The following is a 19,075-nucleotide window of genomic DNA, read 5'->3' as shown; positions in this document are numbered from 1 at the left end:
TGTATCACCTACTGCTGAAGTACAAAGGAGCTTCACTGTGAGTGATCATGTCGCAGCAGAGGTCTTGTTCAGACACCCTGACAGCTGCTGTGATCAAACATGTCAGCGTTCAGACACACGATGGTCTCTGTATGCACCCTGCCATCTGCAAACCCATGAACTCATTCATCTTTAGTTTAGGGTCTGAGTCACATATAATTTTCCAGGTACACATCATGATGTTATGATAATATGTATTGAAATTAAAAACATTACTGTCCTCTTACTTGGAAGAATACTGTAAGTAAACAAATGCAGAATTCTGTCAAACTAATAATAATTTTTTCCTTTGTAAAATAACCTCCAAACAGATGAACATCAGCCAGTTTAATGTTGAATCAGCTGTAGTCTTGGCCCACTCTCTAAGGTTACAGGATGCTGTCGTTTCAAAGACATTTAAGCAAAAATAATTCAGTATTAATATGGAAATTAAGAGTGTTCATATTGCAGTGTAGCCCAGAGCAGCTTCAGTGTGGTTATTTTACGCAATGGAACGACTCCATCTCCAGCTCCTCCCTCCCTCCACCTCCTCAACAGTGTCTGACTGGTGTGTCCCTTGGCTGCGTCAGGCACTTAAGCCCCTGACTAGTCTGATTTACAGGGATGAAAAAAGGGGAGTTAAGACGTTAGTCGATGAACTACAGCTACGCTAGCTTTCAGCGCTGTCCTCACTCCACCATAATAGTATTTTACCGCCGTCCCCGACAAAATTTACCACTGCTTCTAGCTTTGGGCTCGACATGTGCAGGAGCTCCAGCCAAAGACGGAAAAAGAAAAGCCAACAGAGTCCTTCTGTCCCAGACGACCACAGACAGCCGCTGCAGACACGACTAACAGCACACAGACAAAGCAAATAATTAGGATCTGACATGACAGAGTCTGATGTCAGTTATATCGCAGTCACGCAAGATCTCCAGAACTAATTTCATATTATAGATGCAGTAACTATTCATTTTTCTGATATGGTGCTTCAGGTCTCAATTAGGGTTTTGTTGTTAATTATGTAATCAAGTTTGTGATATTATCTTTAACTTTTTTAGGGAAATAAACAAATGACACAGTAGATAATGATGGATTATTCCAAGTGATACTTGAGGTGTCTTCCTATTTAAAGGTTATGTACACAGACATCTAAAAGATAAATAGGATCATTGCTGGAATCTCCCTCTTGACTCCGTCCAGCATCACCCTCTCACCACAGATTCATCCCACATTTCCACGTCGACCTCACCCCGCGATGAATATGGAGGACACTGAAAGGCGCCACTATGCACTCGTACTCACACTCACTACATCATATCTGGAGTGAAGAACACAGTAATCCAATATCTGGAGTTTCCCCTCGGTCTGCTGGAGTTCCCACCCACCCCGAGGTCCACCCTTGGCTTCGGCCCCATGATTCACTGAGGACAGGAAAGGCTGAGTGGAGACATGTAATCCATTACTGGAGGAGACGGAGGAGGGAGACGGAGGAAGAGGAGGCAGGAGTGGAGATGGTGGCAGATATGTGGGATGGAGGACTGGAGGAAAGGGGATTTTGCTGGTCTCTCACAGTCCATAAGACGACTCCCACATACAAAGTGGAGATGCTGAGGCGGGGTTTGGGTGGAGCAGAGTAAAACATGTCTTATTTCCTGGAAGGGAACATTTCTTAGCACAAATTATATGTATTACTCATTCAGTTAATTGAAATCAAAAGTACTTCCTCTTCATTGTTCTGTAATACAAGAAACTAACAAAGAAGGAACCCATAAATGAATGAATACAAAGGAAACAAAGGAAACAACATCTGGCACCATGATGGAGTCTGAGAGAAGAAATTTGCAAACGATGGCTAAACAGACTGTGAAGCTACAGAGCTAGAAAAGGACTCCATCATCCAATCACCAGAATAAATGTTGGCAATATATGTTTCTGCATACTATGGATATGTTGAAAAATGTCCTGACGTCTCCCAAAGACATCCAGTGCTTTCATGCCTACACATGATGCCATCTCAAACAGTCGTCTCTTGTGCCACAAACACAGGTGGAAAATGTCCTGACATTTCCTTGAAAATATCCAGTGGTTTTAAGCTTATAAATGTTGAGGCACCGTCTCAAGCTGAGGTATCTCACTTGGCTGCCGTCGCACCAAGCTGTCGCCACAAACACAGCTGGAAAATCTCCTGACGTCTCTTTAAAACATCCAGTGCTATCTGCTTACAAATGTTGAGTTGCCGTCAAGCTGTCGCCAAATCCACAGCTGGAAATGTCCTGACATCTCTTTAAAAGGCATATGGCTTTTTCCCCAGAATCACAGGTGGAAAATGTCCCAAAATGTCCTTAAAAACATCCAGTGGTTTCACGCTTACAAATGTTAACGCCATTGCAAACCATGGTCTTTTGCTTGACAGCTGTCTAGCCTAGCTGTCTCCACAAACACGGCTGGAAATATGTCGACGTCTCATTAAAAACAGCCAGTTTTGTCGCCACAAATACAGATGGAAAATGCCCTTACATCTCCTAAAAACATCCAGTGCTTTCATGCTTACAAAAGTTGACCCACCGTCTCAAACAGTGGTCTCTTGCTCGGCTGCCATCTTGCCCAGCTGTTGCCGCAAACAGGTGTAAATGTTTCTGATGTTTCGTTAAAAGCATCCGGTTTCGTTGGGAAAATGTCCCGACATCTCCTTCAAGGATCAATATGTAAGAATTTTAGTTTTAAAATACAATTACAATACCCAATATGTCTATGTATTGCGTTGCAGAGATATCTAGTCAGCATGCTAACCTGCTAGCCCCGACCTGTCCTGTCTCATAGTATCACTCTAAGCACCCAGTAAGGACCGCTAAGTGTACGGCTAACTGAGCTAATTAGCACCTACATGAGAAGTTAGCGGTTACTCTGCTCTACTATTGCACCTTTAAAAATATCCAGTGGTTTCATGCTTTTAAATGTTGAAAACACTGTCTCGAGCACCAACATCCCTTCACTTCCTGACATGACAGTCAGCTCATAAACATGTAAAATGAATATGACATGATATAGAAATGTCAATATGGTGCATGAGAATTTTAATGTTTCCGTGGTTTGCTGATTCGCAAAATGGCAACTTTTATTCTGGCTACTGGGCTGGAAATTCACTATTGTTATGACATAAAGAGACACAAAGGATAAGTCCAAAATGGAAGATTTGTAACTGTGTGTTGTCCAAAACACACATTAGGACTTTGGGCTCTATACAAGTGTCCCATTTGATATTTTTCTGTTGCCATGTTGAACAGAATCCTGCTCAACTGTCTGTTTATTTATGGTTTAGTCATTCCAGCTCCTGGAGGCCCCTGTCCTTCATGTTTAGGATGTTTCTCTGCCTCTGCACACCTGATTGAAATGAATGGGTCGTTATCAGGCTTCAGCAGAGCTTTATAACGAGCTGATCATTTGAATCAGGTGTGTTGGTGCAGGGCAGGAGGCCTCCAGGAAGAGGACTGAAAAACACTGGTTTAGTGCATTCCTGCCTTGACCCTGACAGAAGCTGCCTTGCCTCGTCTGTCACCAAATTCTGCTCTCCTCGGCACACTGAACACAAAGTGTTTGCCAAATACCTGTCAAGATGTCTCCCACATTGTCTCGTCTTTAGCTTCAGACACCTTCATGTACAACCTCGACTCCTCCCACTCAGTCTCTGCCGTTCCTCACCTGCCCACCGACCGTCTCCTCTGAAGAAAACACCTGTTGACCCAGCTGCTCCTAATCAGCAATCAGTCCGAGTATTTATAGAGGGCAGCTAACAATATGGCTACCTTGCCTGTGAGTCATGTGCAGCTATTCATGTCTGCCTGGAATCTGTTTTGATTACCTGTTGCCAGTTTTCTTCCTGCCAGGCTTTTTTGACCTGCCAACTATAAGCCAATAAACCAGTAAAGAGCCTTTTAAACTACCTGCCAATGCCGAGCCTGTTGTTTCTGCATTGGGAACCACAATTCAACAGCTGTAGCTTTACCAGCCACGAGACTTCATCACATTGAAGAGGTGTCAACGACACAATGCTTCAATTTAACGTTCAATTTAAGTTCTGATTACAGGATGTGGAAAAGGTTGATTCCTCCATATCTTACTTTATAGTGTTGGTTGGCTGTTCAAGCTGCTTAATTAAGGAAGTACTGTGACGTTGACGAAGAGAGATGGGCTATTAAATGTTTGATCTGGACATTTTTGTGTCTTGTCTCCAGTCGACAGTCAGTGTTTGTTTCCCAGTCATTCCCAAATCTGTGCCATCTATTTCAGACAGATAACAGACAATGTGCTAACAAACTACCTGTTTTGTGTTTTGGTATGATGACTTGCTGAGCCAAAATGTTTTAAGTCTCGAGCAGCACACATGTCAATCTCAGACCGACCCCGCCTCTGTCACCCAAGATTTGTCTCCTTTGCTCCAGAGGACTCCTGTTGCTTTGTGGCGAGTTGTCTGTTTTTATTTATATCGACAGGGAGGAGAGGTGGAGAAAGCTGAGATGATGAGAAGGAAGGATACCAACACACCCACCCAACACATACTAGGACACGGCACTCCAGAGACGTCCTGCACCTGCTGTGGCCCCTGGCACGCAAGGCTCATCTCCACAAACACCTCATATATTATAGACACACACGCAAACTCACAGCCACACACGCACACACAGCCACACACACACACACACACATGCATATGCCAACTGTATTTCATCTCTGTCTATGTTCATTTCTTTGCTTTCTCTCTTTGTGCATTGTTTTGCAGCCTTCATCTTGCGTGTGCGCTGTCCATATGTTTCTAAGCTGGTTGAAAAGACAGAAAAAACACGACTATATTGTTGCTTAGTTGTTTTTCTTTTATTCAAAGACTCTCAAGAGAGAAAAACTGGAACTCTCAAGCTCACCATGTATCCCTACACCCACACATGTATGCACTTTTGCACACACTACAGCTATTTTCATCAGAGTGGTGAGAAATTATTTCATTTTTGATGGAAAAGACTGACTTTCTCTCTGGCGTGCCAGCTAAACATTAGTATACCAACAGGTCGTGTCATTACGAGCCACAAGCTTGTAGACAACACTTTCTCGTTCCCTACTCGTCAAATTCAGCAGCTTGGCCTGTGGCCTTAAGCTTCAAAATATGACGCTATACTCACCCCTCAAGCATTAGTTTTGGACATGAGGGCCTAGCAATAAAACATTATATGCTAGGCCTGGTTAGACTTTCAAAATAAAGCTTGCTGGCAGTTGACAAATGGTCGCGGTTGAGTTAGGTTCAGGCACCAAAAAGTAATTGGTTAGGTTTAGGAAAATACGTACATTAACTTGCGTATGTAACATAACTTCAAAAAAAATCACCGACCCCTCCAACCTCCCCAACCGCCACCTGACTCGGACTTTCCTCGCTGGAGGAGTATCTACAACAGCAACACATTGACTAATTGACACACGTACAGACAAATCAACGTGGTGCATTGTTTATGCTTTTATTTTGGGTTAGGTAATAATGATAAAGCACTTAATAAGTTTAATGTTGGAATTTTGAAATGAATTGCAGAGAAAATTGGGATAATTTTGTGTTTTACAGATTTTTTTAAGGACGCCCTGCTTGAAACAGGGGAAATCACAGAAAACCTGGACGTCTGGTCACCGTAAGAAGAAGCCTGGTGCACAAAAGGAGAATCCAGAAGCAGTAAACGTAGCTCAGTGAGAGTAATGCTGTCGTCAAAGTGAATATCCTGTTCTGAGACAATGACGGTGATGATAATTTTGACATGCGGTATGATGAGCACCTTGATCCGCCTGTGCATCAAGTTGCATTTTACAGAGTGACAACACTGGATCCAGAGGGTTCACCACAGACTGATTGCCATCGCTGCTGTAATGCTGACAGCTTAATCCTAAATATCTGATTCAAACGATGCCACATCCCATTTTAGATCCACTCCTGTCGTTACATCAGTCCACTGCTGCCCACATTACAAATAAAAACCAAATGGACTGATAAACATCTAAGTCCATATGCTGGATTTAGTTACATGGGTTAACCGGAAATTTGCTACTTCACATATTTCTTTTTCTTTCCTTGGTATGTGGTCATTTATACAGTTGTGGTACGTTTTAAAAATGGCTGTTGGGGCAAAAAGGTAATTACCTGTCTGGAAAGCTCCAGCCCTGTGCGGGGTTGGGCCAATTCAGTGGATGGAGGCCGGTGAGTGTGTGGAGGGGGGGTTTGTTTATTTGTCAAACGTGGTTATTACCTCTGTCAGACCCCCTTTGAAATCCCAGGCTTTTGAACCACTGATGGCGATGTAAAAGCAAAAGTGTTTTCTTAGTCATCTCAAGCCTCAGAAAAGTCAAACAATAAACAGCTCTGCTCTTGAAAGCTAATATTTTTCGAATCAGATGTTTATTTAAGAGGCAACGTTGGACGAGCTGCAGATTATTTGTGTGATCAAAAAGCACTTTTCGCTGTTCAGCCCACAAAGCTTTCAAGTGGAGCCACGTTCAAATAAATATGGAAAACGGCCTGTAGTTTAAAATCACACACAGATGATGAGGGGCTGATGTGTGTAGTCACACGCCGTGGGAGCTCGTGTGCTCACTGCGGGAATATAAATGGAGTTTTTAATTGTTTCTGACTCAGGTCTGTGGGCTGGGTCTGGGTAAAGCCAATTAGGAGACTGGAGGAAACAGTGAAGGATTGTCTGCGGAAAAGGGGCTATGGCTTTCTGGTAGGCAGGCAGACAGTGTACGCGGTTGTGTGTTATTGTGCACGCATGCGAGACTACTGGAGCATACTTTGTGTCTGCATCCGTCCGTGTGCATGTGAGTGCTTTTCTGTCTGTGTGAGAGACCGAGTGCCCTTTGAGTTCAGGGGAAGAAAATGTCATATGGCATATCTGATTACGTGTCGCAATGTTTTTTTGTACAGTATTTAGCTTTTTTCTTCCACCCCCTGAAACTGAAAGCCCATGGCCACTGCAAAAGTATCTGGAGATGGAAATCAGACACAGACCTCTGGACAGACTTGGAAGCAAAACAGAGGGAAAAGCAATGCCGAGAAACCAGCTCTCGGGTTTTATGTGACTTCTGTGGTGCTTGAATTTCACCCATTGTTTTGCATAGTCAAAACACTGTTTCAGGATGAAGAGAGAAGTGGTTAGTAAAATTTACTCTTGCAAGAAACTTCAGAGAAGTTTTTGAGGTTGATTTTCCTTGTATGTGTGTCACTACTGTGTCACTAAGACCAGATTTTGTATTTTTTATTATATTTGGCATTTGTAGTTACTCTAAAACTGAAGTACAAGATTTGTGAGACAGACACAAAGAAGCAGAACAACAGGAGCGCCTTCATGCAACACATTGCTTTTTGTTGAGCTCATGTTGTGAATTAAGTTCCCACTCTTCTCTATTCCCACTATTTAGTCTGTGATTTCTTTTCGTTGTTGCAGAATGGTGCCTTTTAATAATTGAGGCCAAAACCTGACATTATCATTAAAAAAAAGGTTGTACTTCGCAAAATACACCCAGAATTTAATCGTAGGGACAAAAATATAGGGGATCTGTGTTACCTACAAATTTGCTAGCTGTCCTTGGCTGTAGCTAGTTACCATTAGCTAATTAGCTCATGAATCAGTTACTCGTAGACCCAGTCGCATTAGAATTTGCCTGGATGCTGGGAAGTCACCACAGGCAACATGGCTCACTTCAACCGGGTTTAGCAGGCTGAGAGTGAACATGGCTGGACACAGAAGTGGGACTGAACACGGCCTCCGAGACTGACAGAGGTCAGTTTGAAGACAGGGGGTACAGGATGGAGGCGATTTACAGCAGCTCTGACCAGGAATATGAAACCGGGGTGGTGACAGCAGATCGGTGCAGTGTCAGAGGAGCCAGAGAGAGTTGGGCATCACCAACAGGCAAAAATGGCTTGTTGAGCAGGAATATTTTCACATCTTACTCTGTGAATTGAGGATTTATTTTGACTAAACTGGAGGTGATTGTGTCAAGACAAACCAAGACTGTTTGGTAACGAGACAATTAGGTTAATCTTAGTTCATAAAAGAAACAAACGAGTTCAGAAGGTGTATGGTTGTATTTCTCTGTTTGGTAAGGAAAGTAGGTGCAGGATCATTTCCTTTCCTGACATGTTGTGAGTTTATTTTGTTCCTTATCACGCTAAAAGCTAAGAGAGCTTGTGAAATGTAGCGACTGCCACTGGCATATATCTTCCAGCTGAAACTCGCTTCTTGTGGTATAGTGGTATTAGGAGACATACAGGCCGGGGCTAGCTGGATAGCATGCTAACTTCAGTGCTCTTTGACATGACATAAACACTGTTGTTTCTTTTCATTCTGCTGATAATGTTTGTTCAGTTTTGGAATGTTTAAAACTATAATTCTGACCATATCGTACAAATTGTTGCTTGTTTATGTGGATGTTTAGTTAGCTTCATTTAGATTTTGCACATAATCCACAAGAAGAGAAAAATACACTACAAAAAAACCTCAATTGCCTCTCGAGATTTGAAAAACACATCTTTTTTAAAGCTATTTTTACAGTTAAACAATGCATTCTTCTTTTAACCCTCCTCTGATATGATCTGCAGACACTCTCAATGATCATGTAAGTGATGAAAAATGTCAAAATGCTGCTCCACTGAAAGCTGCAGAGCTGCTTGTTTTACTGAATTTAATTTTCAGTACGAGCTTGGAGAAACTAAACAAGAAGTCTCTATTTATACCTCATGTATTTACAATGCCGTGTTATTATAAATAATGAGGTCCCTAAGGTTTGCATGCTGACAGTGTGGTAGTTGTTACTAGCAGTCATTTAGCCACATTGAGGTCCCTGGTGGCCTTCAGACTCCAAGAAAGAGAGCACCGGTGCTGCACTCACTGCGGCTTAAAAGCATGTTAACCTTATGTGAGTGTATGTACTGTATGTCCACACAGGTGTAGTGAAGTATGAGCGTAGGTATGTGCCCTGCATTTCTGTACGTGCTGAGTATATATGAGAGCGGTGGTATATAGTATGTGCTCTGGTTATGTGTGTATATGCCTGCTTGCTGTACGTTCATGCATGTGTGTGCCTGAGGGTGTGAGTCAGTGTGTGTATGCTTTTGCAGTGCATTGATTTACATTTGTGTGTGTGTGTGTGTGTGTGTGTGTGTATGCAGAGGCAGATGACCTGATTGGTGGTAGGGTGGCCAGCTGGTGAGGGTTAGTGTTTCCTCTGGCATGAAAACTCTTTGCTTGGATCATCACCGTAACCACGGAGGGGGGATGTGTGTTTGTGTGTGTTTATGTGCAGGGAGGCAGTGAGAGCACAGAGACAGTATGTTTTTGTGTGTGTGTGTTTACATATAAAAAGCGCATAATTGACCATTAGAGACAATTTAACGTGTTGATGGCTTTTCGTTACCTTAAATTAAAACAATTGTAAATAACTTGTATGAGAGATTTTCTTTACCCCCCAACCAAGTTGGACGCCCCCAAACAACTGACTGAAGCATTTAAGTAATTTTGCTGATGCTTTTATTCAGAGCAGAAAAGTTCTGCGTGCAGCTTCAATTCCAGGACTAACATCATTATAATCAGTCTGCCACGATGTCAGAGAATTATGTGTTTTCATAATATACACTATTGCTGCTACACGTGTATGCTGTGCAGACAGTATTTCAGACGATAGGTCTGAATATTTTAGCCAGCAATAAGCTTTCTGTCGACTGGCACTTTCCTCTCCAGTTTTAATCCTCACAGAAGCCCTTTCTGGATCCCTCTGTTAACAGGGCCTGTTTGTGAGAAAAGTTGATTTTTGAGTCTCATTCCACACAGTGGACCATAATGTCTTAATCAGACTGAAAAGCTATGTTGTGATTTTGTTCTGGATTGGTTCATCCCTTATCTGTGCAACAGGTTGTACTTTTTAAATGCTTGCAGAGGCCCCCTCCTCTTGTCAGGCTCCCTTCTTTGGAGTTCCTCAGGGGTCTATTCTGGGTCCCATTTTATTTATTAATTATATGCTATCCGTGGAGCAAATCATACCTAGACATAATATTACCATTGCTACGTGGTTGATACGCAACTGTGTCCCAATAAAGCCTGGTAGCACTGATGTACCTTGCTGAATTCTTCTATATCTGTGATCTGCTAACTCCCTCTGAGCCTGGTATCACTGCTTTAGATCCTGTAGCACAGCCCTAAAGGTTAGCAATACTGAAGAGAGTATTTTCCAGTTGCTGAATTAGCCAGGGATTTGCAGACTAACTGTTGTCCATTTTTTTAGATTATGGAAATGTTATGGAAAGTACATTAACGTCCTCAAAATCAGGGCCACAATGGGAACCTTGGATTTATAATTTGCACACAAACATAGACACACACATATGCAAATTTAGTTGATCTATGTACTGAGTAAATGCACCTTTTTCTGTGTTGTTTAAGTCTCTTGGTGCTTTGACTGACTGATCTTGACTGTTATTGTCATGACAGGCTCGCTTTAGTTCCCATCAAGTAATAATTCTCTCCTACTCAGATAAATCTCTCACAACAATGTCAGCCTTTTTTCCACTCTTGCCAGTGAAGTGTTTTTAGACATGCCTACCAGTATGTCCTGTATGTCATTTGCTGCCAAATTGAAAGTTTGTTTTTCCCCCAAAAGTCAAAAAGACACCTATGGCACACTAGACTACAGCTCTGGGGCGGAAGAGCAGCCGTCCATCAATTGGATGGTCAGTTGCTCAATCCCTGCAGTATACATGTTGAAGCGTGAATCCCAAATTGCTCCTGGTGGCACTTCTGCTGTCGTATGACTGCGTATGAATGTTATTGCTCCTAATCAGCAGGTGACGTCTTGCATAATGTGTGTCTGAAAGAGTGAATGCTGTTGTTAAGTGCTTTGAGTGGTCGCTAAGTCTAGAAAAGCACTTTATAAATACAGTATTTTACTACAGGAACGCAGCCACTCTCCTGTTTTTCTCAGATTCACTTTCTCTTCTGTGTCTCACCTCATTCAGGCCGAGGACCACCCCTCCCTTTGTTTCCACTCTGTGTGCATCTGGCCGTGGGCTCGCTCTGGTCTGACTCTGGGCAAGGCAGGTCTGCCTGAGGCTCTTACTGCTCACCTGCTACTGTCCTGCAGGATGAGACGGAGAGAGACAGAGCAGCAAAGGGAACGACTTTTCCTCTGACTTAAACTCTACGACCCATTAGTATCATTTTTTCGAAATACACTTGGTCAGACACGTAGCAAGATTTTCTTGAACATCAGAGTAAAAAGTAATAAACAGGGACAGGAAAACATCACTTAGCCACACTGATACACCACATACCATAGGTTTATGAAGTTGTGTGGTTAACATGTTGGCATAAAAAAGTGTCTGCTTTCACATCCAGCAAAGACATCGCTTTGATTTGGTGTCAAATCCTGAGAAAAATATCTGGGTCTTTGGCTGCTTCTGCTCAACCATGTTCACCAGCCAGATGTTGACTCTGCCCATCTGTCATTCGGTACCTGGCAGGTAGTGTACAGTATATCACTGCTTTTTTTGGAAGAAGTGGCTGCCTGAAGGGAGTTTATGTGAATCGCTTCGACTCTGTCATACAATAAATGTCTTGTAAAAACCAAAACATGGAGTAAAACAGGACGGAGACAAAGTACCATTACACGCCTTACCATTATTTGGCAGAAAGATACTCAAATGTCAGACAAAGTTCCAGTTAAAATAAGTAGTGTTTTTTGTTTTTTTATGAATGAAAAAATACAAATCGCTGTGGTCATTTCTTTGGGCCGCAAGTTGGTAGTAAAGAAAGTTAGAAGGACGGGACCAAGAATCAAAGGGAAGTGGAACATGAGGCAGGTAGCAAATGAAATAATGTCGGGAGCATAAAGAGCATTAAGTGTGGGGGGGTGAGGTGTGAAAGACTCAGGAAGAGAATGCGATAACATAATAAAGTAGATGAACTGCGCGCACCCACCCCGAAACCACAGCGCTGTTGACTTTTACGACAAAATGGAAACTCCACTTTTGCTCTGATTTATTGCCTGCAAGTGCAACAGTTCTCCCTTCTCTCTCTTTCACTCACTTTCCCAGTTTTAATTTAATTTGTAGTGGTCAAGTCACCGCCCATAAACAAAGCACGCACAAATGATTGATGATGCAGAGACACACCCTCTCTGCCTATTGTGTATGTGTTTTTGGAAAGCCATGAATTGTCAGTGAATTGCATGCTCCACACATGTTACAATGCTGCTGTGGTGAGATTTTTTCCCAAGCTTGGTTTTGTTCTTTGTTTCACAGAGGGCAGTGGGAACTGATGAAAAGTCCTTGGGAGGTGTTTGATGATGTGATGGCAAAGGTAAATGTCAATGCATTCATAGGACACACAAACACGTTCTGTACACTCTCACACACACTCTCTAACACCACAATTGCATAAAGCCACCAGCAAACAAGCACACAAAACCAAAAACACACAATATATACTTTTCACTATTTTGCCCCTGAAACACCTAATTCTGTGGTAGACCAACTGAATGACAACACACCACACACCAGGGAAAGCTGACTGACCTTCACCACCACAGACACAAACATCACTTCATCAGCCACCTCGACTCCGCCGCAGGCCGGGTGGAGGGTCGGAAGGAGGCTGCAGAGAGGTCGGACAGACAGACAGACGGGAAGCAGGCCGGCACAGTGATACTGATAGTGTCCAGCTATGATCAGAGAAAATCCTAAATACTGAATGTACGTGTTTTTTGTACAGTATACATTTGTGGCGTTGACTATGTATGAGGTACAGTTAAAGTTGGATATCTATCACTAGTGAAGCCAAGCCCCCAAGAAGAGCACCAGGCTTTGAAGCCAACTTTTGTACTGGCCAAACTGTGTTATTATAACGTCACATGATGCACTGGGGCCCAAAAGACTTTTCCCCATAAGCTTACATTGTAAAAGAAGTGGCTGTAAAATGGTGAATAAATTTGACTATCAAAGTTTGATCCATTTGATCCAATAAGATTTGGAAGGTCTAGAAGAGCTGTAAGATTAAATCATTTTATCTCTATTCAAGTATCTAATGCGAACGCTCTATGGGCCCCAGAACGCGGACAATCCGGGTCATTTTTATAGCCGGGAAGTCAAGTTTTTTTGGTTTCATGCACCACTGAGCAGCTTTCATAGATATGAATGGGGCTCTGCCTCCACAGCTGTATCCAGGTTTTAGTGAAATGTCCTTGGGTTAAGCTTACAAAACAAAACAATAAGTAGCTGTTCTGACACTTTTGATTAAACCTGATTAAAGATTACCGAAAGATTATGATCATGGTTAAAAAGAACGCTGTGTTTATTCTAAGTCTGAAATGAGACGAGGACTTACAGACGGTCGTTGGCATTATCATCAAACACGATGCGCACCAGTCCAACACACACACCCACAGCCAAGACCTCCACACCCATGCTATTCGCCATAAGGCACACTACATCCTGTGTTGTCAATTAATGTTGGCTCTTGGTGTAAATTTGCACTCATTTGGAGGCTCACCTGAACTGTGTCTGGAAGCAACATTTTACACAGACATTCAGCAGAAGTTAATGTAAGAAATCAATCACAGAAAAGATAAAAAGACCAATTTTGATCCCACCCGCTAACTTGACATGAACTAGAAAGCATTGAAGCCATAACACATTTTGTATAATTGGTGCGACTCTCATGATTTCAAGACTTTCAAAATCCATTCATAGGACCTTCAACAAGACACCCAGGGTTCAGGTGCCGTAAGAAACAACTAATGAATAGTGACTGTTTTAAGAAAGCAGTTATATTCAGCCAAACTCTGATGTTTTCCTAAACCTAACCAAGTCGTTTTGGTGCCTCTTATTTTGAAAGCGTGATCGGATGTTGTACATTTGTTACGGTTAATCCGACCACGGAATGAGATCGTGTTGTTTTCACAGTCAGGCGAGGCCAAACGCAACAGTAACACGGTGCAGAGGCCAGTCTATTACATAGTTTGGCACACGAAAGCGGGGTTGGTTCTTTAATGTTAAGAATCCAACTGGTATCAGTCTAACTCTAATGTATCAGCTGACCTTTTTATATCCCCTGCAGCTGCATCCACACACACACACACACACACACACACACACACACACACACACACACACATGAACACAGAGTGCGGTTGGACTCTCTGGTTCTCCGGGGGGCAGTTAAGATGGTCACGCCTTTCCCTCTGTGCCACTGAGGCCATGCCACTGTCTGTTTCACATTTAACATGCCCCCTCCTACACACACACACACACACACACACACACACAGACACAGACACACACACACACACACACACACACACACACAAACATATCGAGAAACACACATGTAAATGCTTACACTGACATTGCCTGTTTCACATTACAAACACATACATTCATCCGACACTAACTAACTGACAAGCATGCAGAAAGACAGAAACACACACACACACACACACACACACACACACACACACACACACACACACACACACAATGCCTGTGTCCCTGTCTGTTTGACATTAAAGCTGAGTCCCTCTGCACCAGAAGGCAGTTGTTTATGTAGATATAAACTATTGCTCTAATTACCCCATATGTAGTCCTCCAAAAAACAATGACGCTCTCTGATGAATATTTAACGACTCAACTCATACACACACATACGCATAATAATGATTTGTGTGCACACCATCCAACACTGCCTGATTAGAATTTATCACAGACAAACAGTGTGAAAACGGCTCATCCTCTCTCCTCCTCTAAGGGTTGTGATATCTAAAAACATCCCTCGTGTCAGACTTCCTTGCAGGTACTGCCACCGAATTAGCTCTGGTTCTTGAACTGGTCCCATTCAAGACTGTTACCAACCTCGGTGGTATTCCGCAAATCAGCCTGCGTTTCCACCAGTTTTGAGTTGAACCAGTGTAATCAAGGATGTGTCATTAACCTAAGGGTTGCTCAATAAACAACGACCTGTAGGTGTGACACGCCCACTTTGGTTCACACTTCAGGTCAATGAAAACCTGGTATTTGTTGGTTGCAGCTGGGAACCCACTCTCCAGGTGCTGAACTAATTTATTTTGCTCAAAACGCTCGACTTATGTTTGTGTTTGTAGAACCAACATTCGTGTGACCACCTGAGCGATACGTGAGAAGTGGCAGGCAGCTTGTTGTGTTTGCTAACTTAGCAGAAACAAGTGTGACACGGTGAACCTTACAGAAGGTGAAACCAGAGGCTCGGAGAGTGATATTTGTGAGGGTTATCGAGAGCTGCTCCGTCCGTAATTAGTTAGCATCAAAGAGGCAGATGACAGCTTCCTGTGAAGAGGCAGGAGAGGGGAGAAGATAGATTTCAGTCAGACGTGGCTAAGTACGTTAAGGACTTCCAAGATTTGCTCCCGGGCGTGCAGGCACGCACGCTCAGATGCTTTCTTGCAGAAGTGTCACATGTATCATCAAGCTATTAACAGATGATCCAGAAGTCAAGCTTGAAAGCAACAATACAGTGTTTGGGGCACAGGATGGTTAGAAAGGGGGGGACAGCCACCCTGTGCAATTCAGATGTTTGCGAGCAAGGTTCAACAAAGCTTTTTAAGACTGCATGGTATTGTGTTTTTGGGTGCTGTTACTTTTGTATATTTGATTTAAACAGTTTTTCAACCCAGGAATTGGTAGAAATAAATGTGTTCAATCAAATGTGCAAAAATGGCCTACAGGGAAGTTAGACCATCTCAGATAATGTCAGTGTGTTTTTATTGATCTATTTTGCACCGCACTAGGAAGACGGGGAACAAGAGAGTTTATTCCTCTTAAAATTAAAACAAAATTAGTTTATTGTTCTGTGCATAATGTCCATCTCAGTGGAAAAATCCTGATAAACACAGTCCTTGAAGATGAATATCCCGAGTACCTTCTCTATTCTCTATTCTACCTTCTCCCTTCTCCTCTCAGACTCTTTACCTGTATTGTTTTAGTGCATGAGACTCGCTCAGTTCCAGCAGACCAATTTAGGGCCCTTCCTCTTATTGAATTTCATCCAGAAGCGATATCATAACCACAGAAGACTGACTGCTACCTGGAGGGCTCAGATGAACTCATTCAGCCGTGATTCAATGACTCACACATTTCCCCTCTCTCTCTGTGTTTGCTTTAACTTCTCATCTCTCTTCCCACCTTTTCTTTGTGGCTGTCTCTCTCTGGATGACAGCCGTTGGCTCCCTTGTTCAAATTCAGAGAAGATAGTTTATTTAAAGTTATTAGCATGGTTTGTTCTGCTCCACAGTCTCTCTTCCTGTTGCAAATCTTCGGATTCTCACTCCTCATCCTCAACTATCGTTTCCTCACATTACTGTAAAAATAATTTAACTAGAAGAAACACATCACCTCCAACTGATGCCTTTGCGGACAGTTAGTTTTGATATTTTAGATAAATATGGACCCTGTCGGTAGCTTCTGTTTTGTGTAAACTCTTCTGATTTCACCTGACAACTGTTCGGATATTGTATGAATATTTTTGCAGCATCCATTTATGACAACACTCTCTCTTGGCCTCACTCAGGGAAATACAAGTATATTTTTAGCAGCATTTCTAGTTTGATTTTAGGTTAAGTAATTATATTATGCACATTGTTCACTGTACTTCCAGTTGCTGAAATATTTTTTCATGCAAAGTGTCATTTTTTTGTTGTGTGTGGATATGTGTTTGTTTTTAAAGTTGTGGCCATTTGTGTGTGCATGAGTAAGAATATGTGGTTGAAAGCTGTTTATATGTATGTATGTATATATATATATATATATATATATATATATATATATATATATATATATATATATATATATATATATATATATATGTATAGTATGTATATAAGTTTATGAGCTGTGAGCATACTTGTGTATTTTCCCACAAACTAAAAGTGATTAATCACAATACAATTACAAAGTTTAAAGCACAGTTTATCTTGACCCCTCTCTTTCACTCATCATATATATGAGGGAGTTTATTTTCTCTTCGCTGCCCTCAGATTTATCCGAGTTGGGGAAATATTGCGGCTGTGTTGAGGAGTGTAATATTTCGGCCACTTTGACCTCTAACTGATTTCCAGCAAACGCTGGTGGATCATGTGTCCTGATGGTCAGAATGGCAGCTGGAAAATCCTTGTAACTACCAAGAAAACATGGTTGACCAACACCATGTGCTTGTTTATGAATATGGGTTTGTAGGTATGCCTTGAAATATGAGTGTTTGTGTCTGAACGAGTGGGTACATATTTGTGTGTGCGGAGTACACATGAGGTTACGGGTTCGCTCATTGTGAGTGTTCTGTCACAACTTTGCAGAACTTCTGCTTGACAGATTTTCCTCATCAAAGCTCATGTACAATATGTTTTACATTTTGCTATTTGTTTTGAATGTTGACTTTTTGGGGGTTTTTTTGTCTGTGCAACAGAATCCACCATGTTTGAACATGAAATTGCAGTATCTTGATATATTTACTAAATACCAATTTTCAATCAATTTCCAACTTTATCTTGTGACAACACTGTGCTTATGATCTGGTTAGGTTGAGGCATAAATCCATTTGGTGAGGGTGAGGAAAATATCATGATTTTGGCTTGAAATACCTGTTTTTGTCTCCGTAAACATGGCAGGAGATCTCCCGACTTCTTGTCAAAACTATATTTTTATCATCGCCACAAGCACTGCTTAAAAATGTCCTGAGGAATCCTTAAAAATCTCTAGTGGTGTCAAACTAAAGCGCAGTCTCAAACTGGCTTGGCTGCCTTCTCATCTGTAACTCCACCACCATCCGCTCCGTTTCCTGATACCAAAGTCAGGTCATAATGTGAACATGATAACACATTTTGTAATTGAAATGTCAATCTGATAAGTGACACGTACAAATGTGACTGAATATCAGTGGTTTGCAGGAACGTTTACTGTCAGCATTTTACCCTGGTGACTGGGCCGTCTTTGTCGAACTAAGGAGAGGAACATTCAGAATTAAAAGAAATATAAAATTGTGGTTTTAGGGCCAAAAGGGAGAAAGCAAGAAAGAGAGAAAAAAAGTTATCCTACTGACATGCGAGGTGAGATCTTAGGTGCAGTGGTAAAGAAATATTCAAAGTTGCACAAAGACACCCGTCCCCGCCAATAAAGAACAATCACACAGAAGCCACTGATATCGTAAAGCGATAGCGAGACAGTGAAACCCTCAGAGGGGTGAACTCAAAAGCTAAACAAACCCCACAGCGCTCGAACCTATTGCTCTGATCCGTCACCTTGTAACCCAGATCCAACAACACCACGGAGCACCGACACGGCTCCCCTGGTGTGCCACCTCAGGCGTAGAGGCGCTACGGTCTGGGCGGGTTTGTAAGAGAGGAGTAGACATGCTGTATGGAGTGAAGTCTGGCCCAGAGGGAACGACAGGCCTGCCCTTCCCTGCACCTCCACCTCCCCGCTGACCTTTCAAAATACAGAATACAATACTGGCAGATACCAGAGCTCCTATCTCACCGGGCTCTTAAAGGATCAAAGACGACCTGGACCTGGAACACACACACACACACACATACACAGCAAGAGCTTGTAGGGTTACACACAGGTACAGCAGACGGAGTACTTACATACTTACAAATAACATTAAAGGGCAATTATACTTCAATACACACAAAAAACTAAAAGGTTAATATTACAGCAACTGCACACAGACATATTTAAAGTAAAAGTGGCCACACACACACACACGTAGGCAACATATGCTCCTTCACACACCTGCAAAGACACAAAATCACTCCAATTACATGTGTCTTCTTTCTTTACGGCTCTCCCTCAATGCAGTCCTGAGGGACAGAAGATGGGAGCGATAGAGGAGGAGAGGATAAGAGGATGAGAAGGGTGCCCGGAGCCAAAAACGAGTTGGTTTTCAAGAAAAGAGTCATCTAAGCTGCCAGTCCCTGTCCTTCTCTTTTGGAAACAGTTAATCCCCGGCCCTCT

Source organism: Pagrus major, chromosome 15 (genome assembly GCF_040436345.1).
Source record: "Pagrus major chromosome 15, Pma_NU_1.0".
NCBI lineage: Eukaryota > Metazoa > Chordata > Actinopteri > Spariformes > Sparidae > Pagrus > Pagrus major.
Note: the sequence above shows the minus strand (reverse complement) of the source record.